Source organism: Furipterus horrens, unplaced genomic scaffold (assembly GCF_987537825.1).
Source record: "Furipterus horrens unplaced genomic scaffold, mFurHor1.1.pri manual_scaffold_2, whole genome shotgun sequence".
Taxonomy (NCBI): domain Eukaryota; kingdom Metazoa; phylum Chordata; class Mammalia; order Chiroptera; family Furipteridae; genus Furipterus; species Furipterus horrens.
In genome coordinates this window covers 11,874,939-11,896,634 of record NW_028327172.1, presented here as the reverse complement: position 1 = coordinate 11,896,634, position 21,696 = coordinate 11,874,939, and the positions used below count along the sequence as shown (strand labels likewise).

Below are 21,696 nucleotides of genomic sequence, written 5' to 3'. Positions count from 1 at the left end.
ATCCTTACCCCAACCACTAATCTTTTTGCTGTCTTTAAAGTTTTACTTTTCCAGAATGTCATCAAGTTGGAGTCAGACAGTAAAGTGGCTTCTTTCACTAAGCAATATGCATTTAAGGTCCTTGAATGTCATTTCCCAGCTTGATAGCTCATTTCTTTTTATCACTGAATGATATTCAATTGTATAAATGTACTATCCACAGTTTTAATGAAAAACAATTCTAGTTAAAATTTTTGAATTGGTAATATGGAAACTGGATTTAAAAATATAAAGTTTATAGTAAGAAGTCTTCTCCCACCCCTCTCCCCTCATCTGCCAGTTCTCATCTATAATTAGCCCCCCACCAGTAACCACTATTCCTGGTTTCCTGTGTCCTTCCAGAGTTTATCATGTAAACAAGGGAGAATACAGTGCAAACTTTTAAAAAATTTAATATATCTCAGAGTAATTTCTTTATCAGTAGAGAGTCCTCTTTTTGTAAAAAAAAAAATTTAGCTGGATAGTATTTAAATACTTCATCTAACCAATTGTCTATTGGTAGACAATAAGTTGTTTTTAGCCTTTTGCTATTACTAAAAACACTGCACTGAATAACTTGCAATTTTGTTGTTTTGCTAGGTCTGCAAGGATCAATTCCCCAAAGTAGAATTGGCAGGTCAGGGGTTATATGCATTTTTCTTTTAATCCTCACCTGAGGACCCAGTCCCTGAACTAGTTTCTCCAGCCGCCGGTGTTTTGGGTGCTTCAGGGCTTTCGCAGCCGTGTTTCGGTCACCTGCCACCCTCCAGTTTCCAGCATGCCTGGTCCGACCCCCAGTGGCACTAACGTGGGCTCCTCAGGACACTCTCCCAGTAAAGTAGCGGGTTCCACGGTCTGGCAGAGGACAAATGCCAGCTGCGGAACTAGGAGCGCAGGCCGTAAGACCTCAGCAGGCACTGGGGGGATGTGGCGATTCTACACGGAAGATTCGCCTGGCCTCAAAGTTGGCCCTGTTCTAGTATTGGTTATGAGTCTTCTGTTCATCGCTGCTGTATTTATGTTGCACATTTGGGGCAAGTACACTCATTCATAGATTTGGCTACATCCATCTGTCTGTCATTTGAAGAAGGAAAAAAAAAAAAAACAACCCAATATATCTTGGACCAAAAGCATAGTGATTTTCTGTTCATGAGAAAGAAATTTTCTGTAAGCTTACTGTTTTCCAGGGAACTTAACGAGAATTGATTTTAAGGATCAGTTTTTTTTTTTGTATGGCTAATAAACTTTTTAATTCATTTAAAAAAGCCAAATCCTCACCTGAGGACAAGCCCATTGATTTTAGAGAGAGGGGACGGAGGAAGAGAAAGGGACAGAAACATGGATGTGAGAGAGAAACATTGGTCAGTTGCCTCTCGTAGGCAGCTGGACCAGGGACGGAACTTGCACCTCATGCGTGTGCCCTGACTGGAATCGAACCGTGACCTTTCAGTTCACTGGAGGACATTTTAAATATTGATAGATATTGCCAAACTGCCCTTCCTAAGGGTTGTGCCAGCAATGTAAGAGCATGCCTGTTTCTCCATAGTCTTTCCAATAAAATATATCAAGCTTTTGGGTATTTGCAACCTATTACGTGACACATAGTCCCAGGGAGATTTAATATGCATTTCTTTTATGAAGTTGAGCATCTTTTCACCAGGTTTAAGGACTATTTGATTTTTCAAAGGCATGTATATGTATACATATATAGGTATGTACATAGGTATACACATATGTGTGTGTGTGTATATATATATATATAGAGAGAGAGAGAGAGATTGTAATTAGCCAAAAGGGCATAGTTAATGTCACAGATAAGTTTGCACCCCATGAATAACAATATCAATGTCTAGCAATACCTAGACTTTTACTAAGGATTTAATATATTTTATCTTATATACCCAGTACTTCATGAATCTATGAAATATTCAAAATGCCTAGTCCATTATTCATTTTCTTGGCTGATTGTCATTTAAATTATGTCTCAAAGGCTTGGCATATTTAATATACTGGTGCTTTGGTGAGTAGAAGTTGATGGTCTCTCTATAAGTGGCTTTTTAGGAAGACTTAATTCAGTGGCAGTGTGGGTGATGAGTCTACAGACCAAGTCTCAGGTTGGTTAAAAAGTTTCAGTGTCCACCTGTCTCCCTAATGTTGAACCCTGAACAAGTGCTCCTTGAGGCTCTATGACATTTAAGTGTCTTAACTCCCTGCCTTAATCACCATCTGGACATTCGGACTGCCATGAGCAGGGTCATCCTGTTCACTGGCTTCTTCATGGTGCATCAAGCCATTAACTCTGCTGACATGCATTTGTCTTTAGTTGAGAACAACCCCGCCCATTACAATTTGATGTGTTTTAGAGGCATGCTGTTTTGAAGCATTCACCCTCAATTTAATGACTATACCCTGTAGATTAATTTAATGAAATATTTCCTATGGGGGGCTTTGTTTTTTTGTTTTCATTCATTCTTTTTCCTTTTTAAAAAAAGTATAAAGTCGCATGTGCAGATCTAGAGAAGAAAATATGTAGAGAGACAAGAAAATTGCAGGGACTGGAAAGCTCTGAGCATTGAGCAAAACAAAATCCAAAGCTGAGTACCCCTTGGTAAGGTGTCAGGGACCTCTTGTTAGTATTCTAGTGTAAAGCACAGGAATACCTATTCAATGAATACAGTATTCCCTCACTTATCGCGGGTATTACGTCTAGACACCCCCCCCCGAGATAGGCGAAAATCCGCAAAGTAGGAGCCTTACATTTATTTTAGTACTTATATATATTTTAAGGCTTTATAAACCCTTCCCACACACTTATAAACCGTTCCCAGTCCCTTATTAACCTTTCCCACTCCCTTATTAACCTTTTCCACACTTTTATAAACACTACTTACATTCTTAAACATATTCTACACTCTTAAAGCTACGTAACTTTAACAACATACATATACAGTACTGCAAAATTCCGTGATATAGCGAAAATCCGCGATAAATAATTAAATATAATATTTTTAAAAATCCCATGATACAATGAGCCCATGATAAGTGAACCGCAATATAGAGAGGGACTACTGTGTACAGATTTCTCTTTCTGTCTGCTAGCCTTTTCAACTATTAGTGAAGAAAACAATCTCTCAGCATGTTGGAAAAACTGATCCATTCCCCAGTGACTTTGTGGATTAGGACCGTAAACCCAGAATAATTTAGGACAACAATTTTCAACCACTGTGCCACAAGAATTTTTTTTTTTTTTAAGAATTTTTAAGACATGCAATACTTGACTATTTAGTCAGGAGCACTGATATCTTTTCCCTTCAGATTGTCATATAAAAAGAAAATGACAACAGCCAAGACAACAGTAGCCATCTGGTGTGAATGCCCTGTCTTGAACCATAAATATATACGTCCTATAACAGAGTTGCATCTCATTGATCACATCACATAATAAGATTGTGTCTGATTGGTTAATTCTTGGTACCAAATATATACAAGTATAGGCATCTGATTTTTTTGAAAGTCAGTTTGGAGTGAAAAGTGTAGGTAATTACTATTATTATTATTTTGTAAACCAATAAAAATTATACCTATTTTTTGTCAGATAGGCATAAAAATTTTTTTTGGTGTGCGGCAGAACTTTAGTAATTAGTTTATGTGTGCCATGAGATAAAAAAGGTTGAATATCGCTGGCTTAGGATCTTCAGATCATCATTATAGAATCAACTCAATGATGTTTATGCTTGCAACCTTCCGATATAGTGAGAAACTGTGTTAATGCTCAGGCCTGAACAGAGAGCTGAGAGTCTGGTAAGGAGATGAAGTATAGAGTCCTTGAAAGATTTCCAGCTATATGCATACTTATTGGAAGCTTCTGCCAGAGGCTGAGGTGTGTCTGTGTATCTGATTGGGCGTGGAGAGCTCTGTAGAGCTGAAGGGCAGCCTGTTCTGGCCCCAGGTGTACAAAACACCACCTACGTGCTGACCTGAGTACAAGAAGGAGGGCGTGAGGTTTATTTCTTACCCCACCTAATTTGGTGGGGTGTGTGCTTTCACTCTTGCTCTCAGCTGCCTCTCCTATTTCCATGGAAACTGCTCATTCTCATGAGGGTTGTTGGTAGAGGGTTGGCATAATGGATAACCCTTGGAGATCAGAGGTGGTCTTTCTCCTTTGTAGGCTGTACTTCTAGAGGAATCACAATAAATCGAGCATTTCATATATGCTTAGCACTGTGCTGTATCTTATTTAATCTTCCCAACCACAGGAAGAAGTATGTATTTATTATTAATTCCACTTAGTAGTTATTAATATCATCCCATTTTACAAAGAAGGAAACAGGCTTAGAAAGGCTAACTGACTTCTGCAAAGTCACCTAGGGGATGGTGCCAACACAGCCGGGGTTTGAACCCAGGTTTGTTGGATTCCATAGTCTGTTTTTTCCTCACCACCAAGAGATAAAAACAAACAAACCAAAACGCCTATTGCCTGCGAAGGGCAATGATCCTTGCTTCCCTTTTCAAATGGAGTTTATTAGTTGCAGATAAATTTCCTGAAAACAGGAATTGTATCTTACTCATCTTGGGTACCCACCTGCCTTTCATGGTGTAAACACTTAATACATACCTACTCATATATGTTAAAGTGAATATGAAAAACCTGACATTAGGGTACCGCCAGTGTGAGCAGCCAGCAACAACTGCTATGACTTATTAAGCCTTTACTATGTGCCAGGTAATATTTTAAGTGTTTTACATATGTTAATACATATAAGATAGTTTCAATTGTTACCTCCATTTCACAGATGAGGAAACTGCAGTACAAAGATATTAAATACCTGGCAGGTAAATCATCAAAGACGAATTCTAATCCAGCATTCTGACTCCAGAGTTCATATTGTTAAACTCCATGCTATAAATACCTTTAGCAACTCCAAAAATGAGGCTCCAGCTATTGCATAGACTTATGCATGGATCCTGGAATAAATTCAGTAGGCTCCAAGGGCTTAATTTAACATTTCTGCCAGGAGGGGGCATCCTAGGAGTCAGGATGGATCAGGAAATAGTAAAATTTCAGTTCCTTCTTGCCACTGGACTCATATACTAGAGGCAGGCAATGAGGAAGATAACTTCTAAAAAGACACCATTTGGTATAGTTTTATTGACAGTAATCCATGTAGTTTGAGCTGTGTGACCTTAAAGAAGTTACTCAACCTCTCTGTGCCTTAGTTTTCTTATCTGCAAAATGTAGATAATAGTACTATTGTACTTACCTTATACATGTAAACGTTTAGATCAGTGCCTGGCTGCTACATGGGGTCTACATTGTGAAAAGAGGATGTACAAAATGAGTAAAATATCTTTCTTTTTAGAGCACCTGGGTAGGTGCTCATTAAATATTAGTTACTGTTATTATTACTATCCTTTTATAAAAATGAAAATTTGCTTCTGTGATCTCCTACTTTGGGGAGGGTAACTGGACTCACAACCCCAGCTCTGAATCTAACACCTTGTTCCCCCTGGGGTCACAATTCCCACCGGCTACTCCCAGCCAGTGACTGAGTGGGACAGACGCTGAGATGTGTGACATATTCAGAAATGACTGTAACACAAAGTGACAGTGTAGTAAGTGCTGTTACAGAGCCGGTGAAGCTCTGTATGCTGCTGTGTTGGTGCTTTTCCAGTTGGATCGGCAGCTTTTCAGTCGTGGCAGGGGCAGCGGTTCCCTAGGCGGCCCGGTCCTGGGATGTGCCTTTGGGAGTTGCTCCTGGAAGTTCAGACTCTGTTTCTTCCACCTTTTCAAGGAGTCTGTGGGCTATTTAATGAATAAAATATCCTTTTGTTGGGAAAAAAGAAAAAGGGTAAGTGCGTTCTAAGACATGTTGTTCCTGACCCTCACCCACCCCCATTTCTCCGAGGCAACTAAATTGCAGGTTATTTCAGGGTTATTCTAGGGCTTTATGATAGTTCTGTAAATTTTTTACCTTGCTTATCCTTTATATATTCAAGTAATATTAAAATCTTTCCTCCAAATGTTGTCTAAAAATTGAGGATCACTTTTATATTACACGAATACCATGTTTGCTAGTTAAGTGATCTTAAGAGGCTGAGTAGGTAAAGTTTTAAAAGTAATAATAGTAGATCAGAAGAGACAAATGATCCATTAGCTTATCTCTAGTTCATCATCCTGTTTCTGTCTTTCCTAGCAAGTTATCACAGTTATCTTGTTTATCTATTTGTATCCTTGGTTATTGTCTGTTTCTTACTCAAATGGGAACCCATAAGGGCAGGCTTATTCTCTTAGTATCTCCAAAACCTCATACAGTGCTTGGCCCAAGTTAAATGAATGGTCTGCTTTAAGTAGCAGGAGAAATTGTGTTAAAACTGGGAGGAAGGAATTCAGTTCTGTCATATGAGAGACACTAGGATTTTTCCCCCTTTTTCCATGCATGAGAAAAAGGGATGACTGATTAAAATCTGCCCTGGATCCTTTTTGTGTGTGTGTGTGTGTGTGTGTGTGTGTGTGTGTGTGTGTGTGTGTGTACTTTATTAAAGCCGGGATAGTGAACAAGGAAGGGTTTAGGTTATAAGAAGCAATAGAACAGAGCCTGGGCGGGGCTGCTTTGGCTCATTAGAAAGTCAGAGAAAAGAGGCCTTGGAGACAGGTTTGGTGGGGGCGGTTTAGCCTGGGTGAGCTGCCGCTGCCCACTGCTCTCCTGGTTGCAAGTCTCATGGGGACCCTTAGAGTTTAGGAGGGGCACCCCTGAGAGGGAAGGGAAGCGTGGGCGTGTTTCCAAGAGAGAGTGCACCAGGGTCCTTCTGGTTTTTAACTCTGATTATATCTAAGGTTAGTTTCTTAATCACTATAGTTTCTGTGTTTTGGTTACACAACAGTTAGATTTAATCCAGTTTTTAAAAATAGTATTTTAGAAAGGAAGGAAATTTTATATAATTTGGAGGCATCTCCGTGAGCTCCCCCCCTTCAGTTGGGCAGAGTAATGTGCTTTAAGACGGGAATTACCCTGGTAAACTAATCCCTGGGCCCTCTGTGTCGGGGTCACCCTTGCACTCTTTCCCCAAGGGCCTTAGGAAACAGCTCATTCTAGGATTGGAATTTCAAGTCAAAACATATTTACCTGAACAGAATTTTAATGATTTATCAAAGAGAGGAGGGTTTTTCCCAAAGACATCTGAATTTACCAGATTACTGATCCCATTAGTTATGTTTTCTTTTAAGCACCTCTCTTTAAACAAAGCAATTACTGCTGAAATCATCAAATGTATTTTTCATAAAAGCTTTTGACTAAATTTTGTTTGATTAGCAGGAATCCAGTACAAGTAAATACTGTTTGAGAAGGTACTTTTAGAGCCCTTTCTTTTTCTTCGTTGAATTAGCTTTTTAAAGCATAATTCTTTGGAGAGAGCAAGAGCCTTTTTCCAGCTGTCCTATTATTATGTAGCTCAAGGTCTTGTTAATACTATTATCTAGCCCTGAGATTATAGGTAACTGTGATAAAACACAAGCTTCAGTTTCTGTAATCGCAGACAAATCTGTTTGTGCCCCAGGCCTTCATATCAGGTGTTTGTTAAATTCAGACTTCTCTCACCTGGAATAGCCCCACCCCCACCCCCAACCCCCGCCGGCCCCCAGTAAACAGGTGTGCGGCAGAGATAAAGCTGCATCAAGGGCCACTGCCTTTCTTTTTAAAAAAAATCATGTGGCAGAACTCCTGTGGCCAACTTATATACAATGCACAAAATGGGAAAATTATGTATTTTAAAATAGGCATGTTTGAAACAATAACACTTCTGAATGCGACTAAAGGCCACATGTCTTTGGCTTTGCTTGTCCCGTGGAAAGGCTGCCAGAACCACTCTGCTCCATGGTTCTCATGCCTCAAAGTCCTTCAAATTGACATGTAAGTAGGCAACACACAAAGAAGCTCAGCCCATTGAGAGAGTGCGTTTGGGCTCTTGGACGGGCCTCCTTTCTCTCTGCATGGAGTTCTTTCCAGCTTCCGTTCTGTCCCATCTTAGTTTTTCAGAAAGGAAAGATTAAATGTGTCTGGTATTTCAGCATGTTAACGGCACAGGCGACGTGAGGCCAGCACTCAGGCCACTGTTCAGCCTGTCATATGGAAGGAATTGTCTTTCAGGGGAGATTATAATTGTGGATGTAGCCACACAAATGCACATTCTGCCTGGAGGAAAATGCGTAGAAGAGAAGGCCTTATGCTGCCTCTCAAGCCTCTTTGTGGAGGGCTGCAGAAGGAGCCCTTACTGGCATAGTCAGCTCTTGTGGGTTTAATGAGTCACGTTTTTGTGCAATGCCTACTTCAGAAAAGAAAAAGAAACGATGCACTCTTCCTCAAGTGATTTGCCCTTATTGGCCCTGCAGCTTTGTCTAAGAGTTTTGTCATTCCCGATGACATCATTTACAATGCTAGTGTGCAGACAGTAAACAAAAAATAATTTAGCTTTCAGGTATCCAGACAAAACTTAAATCATCCAACTTAGAAAAGTGATAGTAAACTTTATAAACAGCGAGCGCATGAGCTTAAGCAATAAGCATGATCCCAGTCCTTTTTGGAATGTGATGCTTTGAAAGATGGCTGTAGAGAAAGCTGGAAGCTCTTGAATTGTGTGCAGTTCTGACTTGAGTCCATGGTCTAGCGTTAACGCTAAGCAGTATGTTCTAGTTACTGGCTAAAGCATAGGCTACCATGTAAGTAAGTTATTAAGCTCCTAGTATTTCACCTTTTAGAAAGGAAAAGGTAATGCCACCTACCTCCCAGGAATGTTAGAAAATCGAAAAGATAAGCATGTGGAGCTCTTTACAAGGAAGATGTTTTGTAAATAGATAATGCTATTATTTTCCTTGATCAAATCTCCCCAACAAATGGAGTTCATAAAGTTACCTCCCAGGGGGTTGAGAGGATGAGTTAATTAATATATGTCAAGTATTCTAAAGTAAACTAATAAAATCTAAAATTGATCTTTCTACGACTTCTGGTCAAGGTGGAGGTGTTAGTAGACACATTTCACCTCCTCATGCAACCAGAGGAAGAATTATAACCAGATCTCAAAAACAAATAACCAGAACCATGAGAAAATGGAGCTATATGGAAGTCCAACAACCAAGGGTTTAAAGAAGGCACATTCATCCAGACGGGTAGGAGGGGCAGAGTCACAGAGACAGGGAGGAGAGGCAGTGTGACTTGGTGGAAAGGATGGTCCCACATTCACGTGTGGTGGTTAAAAATCAAGAAGGGTATCCTAGGAGCAAGTGATCCCAGCCCCAGGCCAGACTGCACAGCCCAGGGTTCCAGCACCAGGAAGATAAAACCCCATTACCTCTGGCTGTAAAAATTAGTGAGAATAGGGGCGGCAGAAGAAACTGCCAGATTTTCACTGCTTAAAGGGCCTGCGCAGGGAAGTGGAAGAAACTGCTAAATTTTTGCTGCTTAAAGGGCCTGCAGGGTCCTAGAATGTATGCAACCCCCAGGGCAGCAAAACTAGAAAGGCATCACCTGCATACAGGTAGTGGATGAAATGACTGGCAATGGGGTGAGTGCCGGACACATCAACAGAAGCCAGGAAGCAGCACTGTCCCTTCTCTGAGCCCCCCATCACAAACAGAATCCCACCCTGGCAATTATCTAAGGCTCCACCCCACACAATTTATGGGTGCCTTTGCTACATACACCATGCTACTAAGACAGGGAGTAAAAGCAGCTCTACCTAGTACACAGAAGAAAACACAGAGAGGCTGCCAAATGGAAGAGGCAGAGAAATATGGCCCAAATGAAATAACAGAACAAAACCCCAGCAAAAGAACTAAATGGAACAGAGATAGCCAACTTATCACATGCAGAGCTCAAAACACTGGTGATAAGGATGTTCAGATAACTTATAGAATATGGCATAAAAAAAGTAAAGGAAGAAATGAAGGTTACACAGATCCACAGGGAAGTGAAGGGAAGGAAGCCAGGATTCAAATAAATGGTTTGGAATAAAAGGAAGAAATACACATTCAACCAGAACAAAAAGAAGAAACAAGAATGCAAAACAATGACAAGAGGTTTAGGAACCTCTGGGACACTTTAAACATACCAACATCCAAATCATAGGGATGCCAAAAGGAGAAGAGGAAGAGCAAGAAATTGAAACTTACTTGAAAAAATAATGAAAGAAAACTTCCCTAATTTGGTAAAGGTAATAGACATGCAAGTCCCGGAAGCACAAAAGAGTCCCAGACAAGTCGGACTCAAAGAGGACCACACCCAGACACATCGTAATTAAAATATCAAAGGTTAAAGATAAACAGAGAATCTTAAAAGCAGCAAGAGAAAAGCAGAGAGTTACCTAAAAAGAAGTTCCCATAAGACTATCAGCTGATTTCTCAAAATAAACTTTGCAGGCAAGAAGTGACTGACAAGAAGTATATGAAGTGATGAAAAGCAAGGCCCTGCAACCAAGATTACTCTATCCAGCAAAGCTATCATTTGGAATGGAAGGGCAGATAAAGTGCTTCTCAGACAAGGTAAAGCTAAGGGAGTTCATCATCACCAATCCATTATTAGATGAAATATTAAAGGGACTTATTGAAGAAAAAGAAGATCAAAAGTATGAACACTAAAATGACAACAAACTCACAGCTATCAACAACTGAATCTAAAAAAATGAAAACAAACTAAGCAAACAATCAGAATAGGAACAGAATCATAGGTATGGGGATCATTTGGAGGGTTATCAGTTGGGAGGGAGAAATGGGGGAAATGATGCAGGGATTAAGAATCATAATTGGTAGGTACAAACTAGACAGGGGGATGACAAAAATAGTATAGGAAATGGAGAAGCCAAAGACCTTACATGCATGGACATGAACTAAGTGGGGGATTGTTGAAGGGAAGGTTGGTACCGGGTAGAGCAGGGCAAAGGGGGGAAAAATGGGACACCTGTAACAGCATAATCAATAAAATATACTTAAAAAGTAAAATTGGTATTCCTAGATAGTCTATAAACTACCAAACCTGATGTTTAGACACATGACTAAGTTATAAAGTCTTGTATGTACACTGCTCAATCTTTTTCCTTGTCCTGAAGTGTTGGATGATAGAAAATGCAGAATGTGTAGTAGTTAGAAGAAAATAGGTTAGGTCTTTAAGGGGAGTGTCCCTGCCTTTTTTCTCTTCAAGGTTATGCCTAGAAATAGCCACTGGAGTCTTGCTAATCTTTGTTGCCATGTCTAGACATAGGAATTATTTTGACCTTTGCTCTTCTTTAAATATTTGTTTTTTATCTCATATTTCTAAGGAAAAACAAACAAAGAAAAGAAGTGCTTGATTTGTCTCACAATGTGAACTTTTTCTTATCCTATTTTCTAGTAGTTAAGAGAAAATAACTGTTGTTGAAGGATCTGATATTGGTTCCCCAGCTGAAAGTTCTTAAACTCAGCCAAGTAATAAAAACAACTTTGGTTGTTATCTTTAGAGGGGAAGGGATACTATAAAAAATTATATATATATATATATTTTTTTTTTTTAAATAATTTATTTGTTTGTTTATTTTATTTTTAGAGAGAGGGGAAAGGAGAAAGAGAGGGAGAGAAACATCACTGTGTGATTGCCTCTCACGCACCCCCAACTGGGGACCTGACGTGCAACCTAGTCATGTGCCCTGACTGGGAATCAAACCAGCAACACTTGGCTTGCAGGCCGACGCTCAATCCACTGAGCCACAGCAGCCAGGGTTAAAAAATTTTATATTTTTAATTGACAAAATTATCACTGATATCTCTTCCTCCATTTTGTTGGTATTTCCTAGTAATTTTTCAATTTCAGAATTACTTCTTTTGTTTTCAAGTACAGTAGGATTTGGGTAATTGTATTTCCCAGTTATCATCTCTGTTAGATGACAGAAAGTGGGAAATGCTGTTTCATTTAGATTCTAAATCCTTAGGCTAATTTCTATTATTTTTTGAAATACAGAGATACAGTAATAGTCTAGTTTCTAAATAGTACAGCCCCCAAATTCTGTCTTAAGTGAGAAATGTATTAGAACAGATGTTCTTGGTGTGGCAGCTAGAGTCAGTCTCAAATCCAGGAGGACCGCAGGTGGACAGCAATCTCACTCAGCCCTCGCAAGAGATCTGTTAAGTAGGCACTGGGCTAATCCCGACTTTTCCGTGAGAAAACAGTGATTTAGGTTATGGAACTTGCCCGGGATCACTGAACTAGTACATGTGGAGGTGAAGCTTGAGGAAGTTTATCTGACTTGAAAGCCTGATTTGTTAGCTATTTTGCTTTCTTTTAGGTACTGTTATTTCTATAGGCCCTCTTTCCTGTTCAGTTCAATAAGGATAAACTGTCAGAACTTAATATTTTAACAGATATTTCTATAGAATGTGTGATATATTCCCTAGATTCTCTGGTATAGTATATAGAACATAATTTAACATTTTCTTGATGATGTGGTTTCATTATTTTAGACATCATTTATTATATTGTGCTGTCGATATGGCAGGTATTTGTAGGATGGGTGTCAGGAAACAGGAGCTCAGAGAACTTCGGTAATTTTCCAATGTTTATGTAGATAGCAGTTGGTGAAGCTAGATTTGACTCTAGTTCTTCTGATTCAGAATCCAGTGGTTTAGGTGCTACTCAATAAATGTTAGTTAAATATGACTTTATAGATGTGCATTAATGATAAGTTTTCCCCCTATGCTCACAAATCCCCGCTCTCCGTTCTGATGTTTCCTACTGGGTCAGTAAACTGTTGAGGTATACTGAGGTGTTGTACTTTAGGTGGTTTTGGGCCCCTGATCTCTCAGGGTATTAGGGTGATGGCGTAGCTGCCGTTACAGAAAGAATTCCCCTGTCCCTCCAGCGATGGCTCATACAAGAGAGAACTTTATTTCTTTCTACCTTCAACCAAGTCCCGGATACAGAAGGCTGGATCTTCTCTAGGAAGCTGACATAGGATTTCAGGCTAGCAGGACGGCCATGCCATTTGAAACACGTGGTTTCTGAGCGTGCCTCAGTTGTAGCCATTTCCAGCCTGTAGAAAGGAAAAGGAGAAGGATGAATCCAGGGCGAACATCTTGTAAGCATGTGAGGCAGGATTTGTAGATATCACTTGTGCTTACATTTCATAAGAAAGAACTTAATATAAGACCCCTGCTAATTGCAAAGAAGCCTGGGGATTGACGTCTAACAGACAATCATGTGTGCAAGAAGGAAAGGAGCACAGATTTGGGGGCAGGGTGTACACAATAATCTGCCATACCTAGTACGTACAGTGGAGATGTCTCTCTACTCAAGGTGAGATGTACTACTGGTGGCTGGTTGTCCTTATTCATAGGTAAAGCACAGATACACCAGTGGGTGTTGGGCTTTTCCTATGATGAATTTAGTGCTCTTATACCCCGCTAACTTCCCTTCTTCCTAGCCTTCCAATACAATTATGATTTTTGGTTAAATCAGTATTCAGTATTTATTATGACTATGCAAATTGTGTGTGTATATATATATGTGTATATATATATATATGTGTGACCCTGGCTGGTTTGGCTCAGTGGATTGAGCGTCGGCCTGCGAGCTAAGTGTCGCTGGTTCGATCTTCCAGTCAGGGCACATCAGAGAAGGAAAACTCTGACTCCAAAAAACCTCCGCTGCCTTGCGGCATACCTCTTCAGGGGAAAGGCTAAGGGAGTAAACCCCGACAGAAAATCCGGAGCCGGAGTCCCTAAGGCAGTTTGACGTTGTAGTCAACACTGGCAACTCCTGCGGCGCACCTGAAGCCAAGCTGTATTGACTCCGTCTTTCCCTTGGACCCTTCAGCTGCGAAGAGAGGGGGGGTCTGCTGCATGGGCAACAGCAGACCCTCCATATCACCCTGCCCAGGCTCTGTAGCTTCAGCTTCACTGGAGAGGACACTCCAGCGTCATCGCAAGATGTCGATTCAACACGGGAGGAGACAGATACTGTGTCACTCCCGAGTCAGACTGCACAACCATTCTCGGCGGTGCAGATAGACTCTTAAGAAGCTACACCATCGTCTCTCGAGACGGACGGCTGCCGCCGCCGATATATATGTGTGTGTATATATATATATATATAAAGCTATGTAGTATACTATGATTATATTTTTCCTTTACAGTTTTTTTCCCTGGAGTTAATAATTGCCTTGTCTTTTGTTTGTTTAGTTTTCTATGAACTTGTCTCTAATTTATGTTTAAACTCTACAAACAGAAGGTCACTTTATGTAAACACATCAAGTATTCCCTAAGTTTCAATTTATTTTCTTCAAGATAAGTGCCCGGAAGAACTCCTTCACCGGCTTGGTCCTCCTGCTCTGATCTGGCCTGGTTGCTCTCTCAGTCCTTGATCCTTATCATGGATATTGCTTGTGTCTATCAAGCTATATTCCATATTTCCTGAAACTGATGTTTTTCTTTTCCCTTATACTCCTTTTTTTGTTGTTAGGTTATTTCTCCCCCTAGCTTTCTGAGAAAGGGTGCATGTCAAATAAATTTTGAGGGCCTCAGCCGGTGTGGCTTAGGTAGTCGGGCGTCATGCCACAGACCGTAAGATTGTGGCTTCTGTTCCTGGTCGGGCAGGGCACATGCCTGGGTTGCAGGTTCAGTCCCCAGTCAGGGTGCAAACAGAAGGCAGCCGGTTGATTTTTCTCTCTCAAACCAATGTTTCTCTCCCCCTCTGTCTTCCTCCCTTCCCTTCTCTCTAAAACCAAAAAATACAATAAAATAAGATAAAATTTGAGGGATCTCGTGTCTCTGACAATGGCTTTATACACACTTGATTAATAGTTTGTGTAGGTATAAAGTTTTATGTTGGTGATAACTTTCCCTTAGAATTTTTAAGGCATTTCTCCGTTATTTTTTAGCTTTCCATACTGCTGTTGAAAAATCTAATGCCATTCTGATTTGTGATCTTTAACAAGATGTCCATTGGTGTGGCACTGCTCATTCATTGCCTTGAGATCCTTTCAATGTGGAAATTCATATCTTTCAGTTCTGAAAAGTTTTCTGGAATTACATGTTTGATATTTTCTCATGTCTATCTCTGGAACTGTTGTTACTCAAACTTTGTACCTTATGGATTTGTGCTTTAATTTTTTTTCTCTCTCTTTTTCATATTTTTTGGTTGTAATTTCTGTGTTCTTCAACCTTTTCAATCCTGTGGAATTCTAAAAATACTATTATATTTTAGATTTCTAGTCACTATTTTTTTGGTTTTCTGAATTCATGAATAGAAGATTTTAGCCTGCCTTCTGGAGAATATTCAATGGGTTATTTCTTTTCTTGTTCTGGTCTTGTTTTGTGTTTTGTTTTTGCTCATGTGTATGCCTCCTGAATTTTTTCTTTTGAGTTTTTTTTGTTGGTTTTTTTGATGCAGTTTTTTTAATGTAAGAAGCTTTCCATAAGCTTTTGGAGCTTCTTGAATGTCTGTCCAAGTGCTGAGCAGGGGAGGGTCTTACAAATAAGTACGAAGACTTTAATGTAATCATCCTGTTTTTAGTAGGTTATCTCTACCTTCATCTGTTCCAGGTATCCTCAGATTCAGAGGCCTAATGACTCATCTTCTTAATAGAGAATAAACCTTTAATGTTAGATCTGGGTGGAGGAAGGGTCGTAACTTTGCTATACAAGGTTGCGGAGAGAATCTAGAAAGAACTGCTTCTTATTGTAGATTTTCACCCAACTATATTAATTAACTTGGGTTGCCACAACAAAAGATTACAGACGGTATGACTTAAACAACAGAAACCTATTTTCTCACAGTCCTGGAGGGTGCAAAGTTCAAGATTAAGGTCAATCAGAGTTCAGTTTCTGGTGATGAATCTCTCCCTGACTTGCAGGCAGTTACCTTTTCCCTGTGTGCTTACATGGCCTTTTTTGGTGTGTGTGTGTGTGTGTGTGAGTTCTCTCTAGTGTCTCTTATAAGGATACTAATCCTATTGGATCAGGGCCCCACCCTTCTGACTTCATGTAACTGTGGGTTAGAGCTTCAACATACGAGTTTGTGCAGATTAAACATTGAGTCCATAACACAAGCCTTCTGTTTCATACCTATGCCTTCAGAGGTACTTGTACCTATAGTTCCTAAGCCTTTCTGATGTTAGGTAAGAGAGTGGGCTTGCCTTTTGTCATCTTTCCTTAATATAGACACTGCACTTGATTTTTTAGCTTTTTTTAGTTTACTGTAGTACTTATTACTTGTTTGTCTCATTTTCATTTTCCAAAATTTTCTTAAGGTCTCTGATATAATGCCATCTTCAACTCTTTGTTTTTATGAGTCTGTCTTTTATTGAGATATAATTAACATGCGATAAAACTCACCTTCTTAAATTGTACAATTCAGCCTTGGCTGATGTGGCTCAGTGAGTTGAGCTCTGGCCTGGTAACCAAAAAGGTTACCAGTTCTATTCCAGTCAGGGCACATGCCGGGGTTGCGAGCCAGGTCCCTGATTAGGGGCATGCAACCAATCGATATCTCACACATCAGTGTTTCTCTACTCTCTAAAAATAAATAAATTGATTAAAAATATATATATATGTACTATTCAGCCCTGGCCAGTGTGGCTCAGTTGGATGAAACTTTGTCCCGTAAACCGAAAGGTCGCAGATTCAATTCCCAGTCAGGACACACATGTAGGTTGCACATTCGGTTCCCATTCAGGGTGCATGCAAGAGGCAACTGATTGATGTTTCTCTCTCACATTGATGTTTCTCTCTCTCTCTCTCCCTTCCTTCCCCTCTCTCTAAAATCAATAAGCATGTCCTTGGGTGAGGATTAAAAAAGTATATACAATTCAGGATTTGTTAATGTGTTCACAAGATTGTGCAACCACCAGCATGGTCGATAATTCTAGAACATTTTCATCACCCCCGGTAGAAAGCTCATACCAATTAGCAGTCACTCCCATTTCTCCCTACACCCAACCCCTGGCAAGCACTTACCTACTTTCTGTCTCTATGGATTTGCCTATTCTGGACATTTAATATAAATAGTTCTTGCCACAACAAAAGGATTGATAAATTGTAGTATATTCAACAATGGAATCGTATGCTGCAGTGAGAATTGATGAACAACTCCTCATAGCTATATGGATCAATCTCACAAACATAATGTTGAATGAAAGAAGTCAGACACAAAAGACTGCATACTGTATGATTTAATATATATCTCAAAAACATTAAAAACGTATGTATTTAGCTTTGGGGATGGAGGTTACAGCTGGAAGGAGATTCTAGGAGACTTTCTAGAGTACTATTATTATACTTAAGTAGAAAGTTTTTAAAAAATATGTGGTAATTTTTAACTTAAAAATAAGCAACTAAAAGAATTGAGATCTCAGAAATAGATATCAAAGCACAGACCCATTTAATTTGTGACAAACTTAGTGCAACAAAATAATGTGAAAAATTTATTAGTTGAGAATGAATTGGAAGGAATTAGAAAGGAATAAATTTATATTCACACCTCACCATATGGTGAGATGAATTCTAGTTGAATTAAAACATTAAAGTACTTTTATAACTAGGAGAAAATAATGAAGTGTGCTTACCCCTGAGATAATTTTATGGCACAAATAAATAGTAGATATTTGAGGGCAGATACATCTGTAGATAGAATTTGTTTTTTAAATTTCTATGGAAAAATAACAAATAGAAAAGTGACAGGATAAGGAAAATCATGATGAATATGATAAATAAAGTTAATGTATGAGATGTAAAGAAAATAAATGGTACAAACTTATGTCACAGGACTAAGCCACTTTAGGATAAGTTGTCAAAGGAAATGACCTTAGAGTTTATGAGTGTGCAGTGTTCTTTGTAAAAGTGAAAAATTGGATTTAATCGGCATGCTCATCAATAGGGAATGGTTAATGAGTTATCATATTTCTATAATATTACCATGCAGCCATTAAAAAGAATGAGTTATTATCCAGCCATTAAAAAGAATGGAAACTATTAAGTGAAAAAATAAGTTACCGAGTAAGTACAGTGTGATTACATTTTTGTATAAAAACAAGTTAATGAATGTTTGCAAATATATGTAAGATTACACATAGAAAACATTCTGGAAGGATATAAATCAATCCGTTAACAGTGAATACTCTGGGAAACTGAAATAAGAGAATGCTTACAAGGCAGGAAGCCTCACTTTTTACTTTTTTCTGTTCTGTATTGTTCCATTACATTTATGTGTTGCTTCTACAATTAAAATTTTAAATCCACATAAAGGAAAAAGCTAACCTAGCTAAATACTGTATTCAGGTTCATCAATAAGTTAAGCTTTGCAAATTAAGACACTTTTTAAAAAAGGATTTTCCTTATTTATTTTTTGAGAGATGGGAAGGGAGGGAGAAAGAGAGGGAGAGAAACATCAATGTGTGGTTGCCACTCACCCTCAACTCAACCAAGGACCTGGCCTGCAACCCAGGCACGTGCCCTGACTGGGAATCGAACCGGCGATCCTTTGGTTCTCAGGCTGGCGCTCAGTTCACTGAGCCATACCAGCTAGGGCAAATTAAGACAGTTTGAGTCAATTAAAATAAAAAGCTTTATATTGGTATGTCTGCTCCTTTTCCTGAAGATGGTAGTCTTTCTGGAGAGCAATTTAGCAATACATAACACGAGCCATAAAAATGAGCTCTGTTTTGATTCTGAAGCCCTGCTTCTGGGAATTCCTAAGGAAATTACTCAAAAGAGAAAATAAATTGTTTGCATAAAAATATTTATAGCCACATTAGTTTTTAATAAAAAACTGGAAATAGTCCAACCTGAGGTAGTAAATAGTGAAATATTATATCACTAAATAATTCCTAAGAAAACTTTATATATATATATAAAACATGTGGGAATGAAATTTTTTTAAAAAGTAGAAGTTCAGTAGAAACCTATGTATACATTTGATGAAGATGAGATGGGATCATAGAAATATGTAAATTCTTGCTATTTTAAAATACAGGAATTCTGTGTTTAAGTAATATTTTAAAATGCAATAATAATATTGACCTTATGATTTTAAAATATTAAATTAGATGACTTAATAAGATTGCTTTCAGCTCCATGCTTATGAAACCGCAAGAAAATGAAATTGAAAGTACAGTTTTTTTTATCTTTTCCTCCTCATTCAAATTCTTCTCCACAATTTAACATTTTTCTTAAACTAGGTCCATTAATGAGGTTTCTACTGGGTTATTTTGTTTTCAAAAGACAAATTATAAATCCAGAGAAGTAGAAGAGAATGCGGTAATTTCACTTTCTATATCTATTTATATTATACATTATAAAAGCAAAACGTTCACTTAAGCTTAATGAAGTTTCCAAATAGTTCTGGAGAGTGAAGTGTCCTCCTCCACAATCTACTGTGGAAATTAAGTGGGGGGTGGGGGGGTAAATACCTTGCATAATGTCCCGTAATGCCCCAAGGAGTCATCTATAGAACAGGGATTAGAAACAGGTCTCATATAACGAGACCCTTTGCTTAGGTTGTTGAGTGTGTCTGCCTTTTGGGATGGCAGTGCAGGGCTGGGACCAATTCACTATAGAAGACCTGGACTGGAGGTCAGTTCACTTTGATGAGTCAGATTATTTGAGCTGAGTAAGTTTTCTGAAGGAAGGTTTCTAAAATCAATTGCAGAAGTGTCTTGTATCACCAACAGGTGAAATTGGATAGAAGCTGATGTGGATTGTCCAAAGGGAAGTGGCCATTAGGGAGAAGTTCTACGTTTTTGCTACCTGTTACTTTATGTGCTGCCCCTCATTTGTTATTTTCCTGTCTACTGCAAAATGCAGGCTCTGAAAGGGAAATGGTGCTGTCATCAGTTCTAAAATTAATCAGAATGTTTCCTCAGTTAGTAAATGGGAAAATTAATTTTCAAACATCTTTATATAAGGTCTGTGAAATATGAAGATGTTGATTTGTGGGTCTACTTTGCAATCATGACATTTATATTTATATCAATTAATTAGTATCAATCATAGTCATTTTAAACGTCTAAATTTTCTAAGAATGTTTCTAATTCTCTGATTCAGTGGAAAATATTTATAGTCATGAGATTAAAGTTCAAGTTTTTGCCCTATCACTTACAAGCTGTATGACCTTAGACAATTTCCTCATTTGTAAAATGTGGATATTAATCCCAGTCTTATCTGACTCCTAGGTTGATTGCAAGTGTCAATGAGATAGTGTATGTGAAAGTATTTAGTAATCTATTGTTCAGGTTATGAAAGTCATTGAGACCTTAACCTTGTTTACAACAATGGTAAGTATTGAAGATAGCAGTCCATCTCTTAAATGCTTGGGTAGTATCTGGAAACACTATCCTATCCTAGCCTCCTACCCAGGTAGATAAATAGGTCAATGAGCATTCGGAATGGTACAATTAGTTTGATCCCTTTATTTATACCAGTGGGAAAATATATAGATGCTTCTTTATGTTAACATTAAGTCTGTCTACATATAACAGAAAAACCTAAAATAACATGGTTTTAAAATGTTAGAAGATTATTTTTCTTTTGTGGATAAGAAGCCTGAGGACAGTCAGTTCATGGCTAGTATGGTATTTTTCAAGGTATAATCAGGGACTCAGGTTTCTCTCTTTTTCCTCCAACATCCTAACTCTAGATGCCATCTTTTATCTCATGATCCATGAGGACTGATGGAGCTTTTTGTTATCACCTGGAGTAAATAAGAGACAGCTTTCAGTTGAATCAGTTCCATTTAAATACTTTCTACAAGACCCACACAATATTGTGCTTATATTTTATAGCTTAATCACACGACTAAAGCCTAGCTGCAAGAGAAGCTGAGAAATTTGCTCTTTTTGCCAGTAGCCATGAACCCAGGAAAAATCAGAGTATGTTTCCAAGGAGGAAGAGGTTGCTGGTGTTGGCAATTAGCAGTCTTTGTCACAGCAGTATATAAATAATGGATGGTTTGTTATAAACTTTTCTCTCCTGCTCTTCCTAACATGTGCATGTGTGCACACACACATATGCACACACATGCTTTGACTAGGTAACACATTCATAGATCCAAAAAATATATAAGGCACACACTGAGAGGAATTGTTCCCACCTTGTCCCAGTTTACCCCTCTCTTCCTGCGCTCTATAGACAAGACAGTTGCTTATATTTTATTCAACCAGCTCTTTTAAATCCATATGATAGAATTATGTTTTGATTCCCCAAGTTTCCAGTACTGTTGAGCTTTGCCATTGTTTTTCTGAAATAACCTCCTTCTTTACTGTTTCTAGAATACTCTCTTTTTCTGCCTTTTATCATAAAGTCATGTAATACTTTGCTTCCTCTGGTTGTCTCCAAATTAAAGGCATAGTATAATTCAATAATCTGATTATCAGTACTTAGATCATCTTCCAGCCAACCATTATATTAAAGAAAGTTAACTATTATACTTATTTTTACTAATCATCTCACTATTATACTTATTATTTATATCACATACCACTTTTATTATAAGACAAAAATGATTTGTAAATGTGATTATGATTGACACCAGAGAGTTGAATGAACTCTCAGTAGGATAAAAGAAGCCTGGATAATATAATTTGACTCTTCCATTTTAAAACTTATGTCTATTCAGGGAGTATAAAAAAATATTTGAAAATAATTTAGTCATTGCAATGGTTTATTTTGCT

General features: G+C 38.5%; 1 protein-coding gene and 1 pseudogene across 2 annotated transcripts in view; both read left to right on the top strand.

The window, feature by feature from the left end:
• The window catches only part of CSTPP1 (centriolar satellite-associated tubulin polyglutamylase complex regulator 1), a 161,546-nt gene that overhangs the window by 1,233 nt on the left and 138,617 nt on the right, over window positions 1–21,696 (top strand). The gene's annotated exons all lie outside the window — the stretch shown is intronic.
• LOC150017890 (protein transport protein Sec61 subunit beta pseudogene) lies at window positions 703–1,111 on the top strand (annotated as a pseudogene).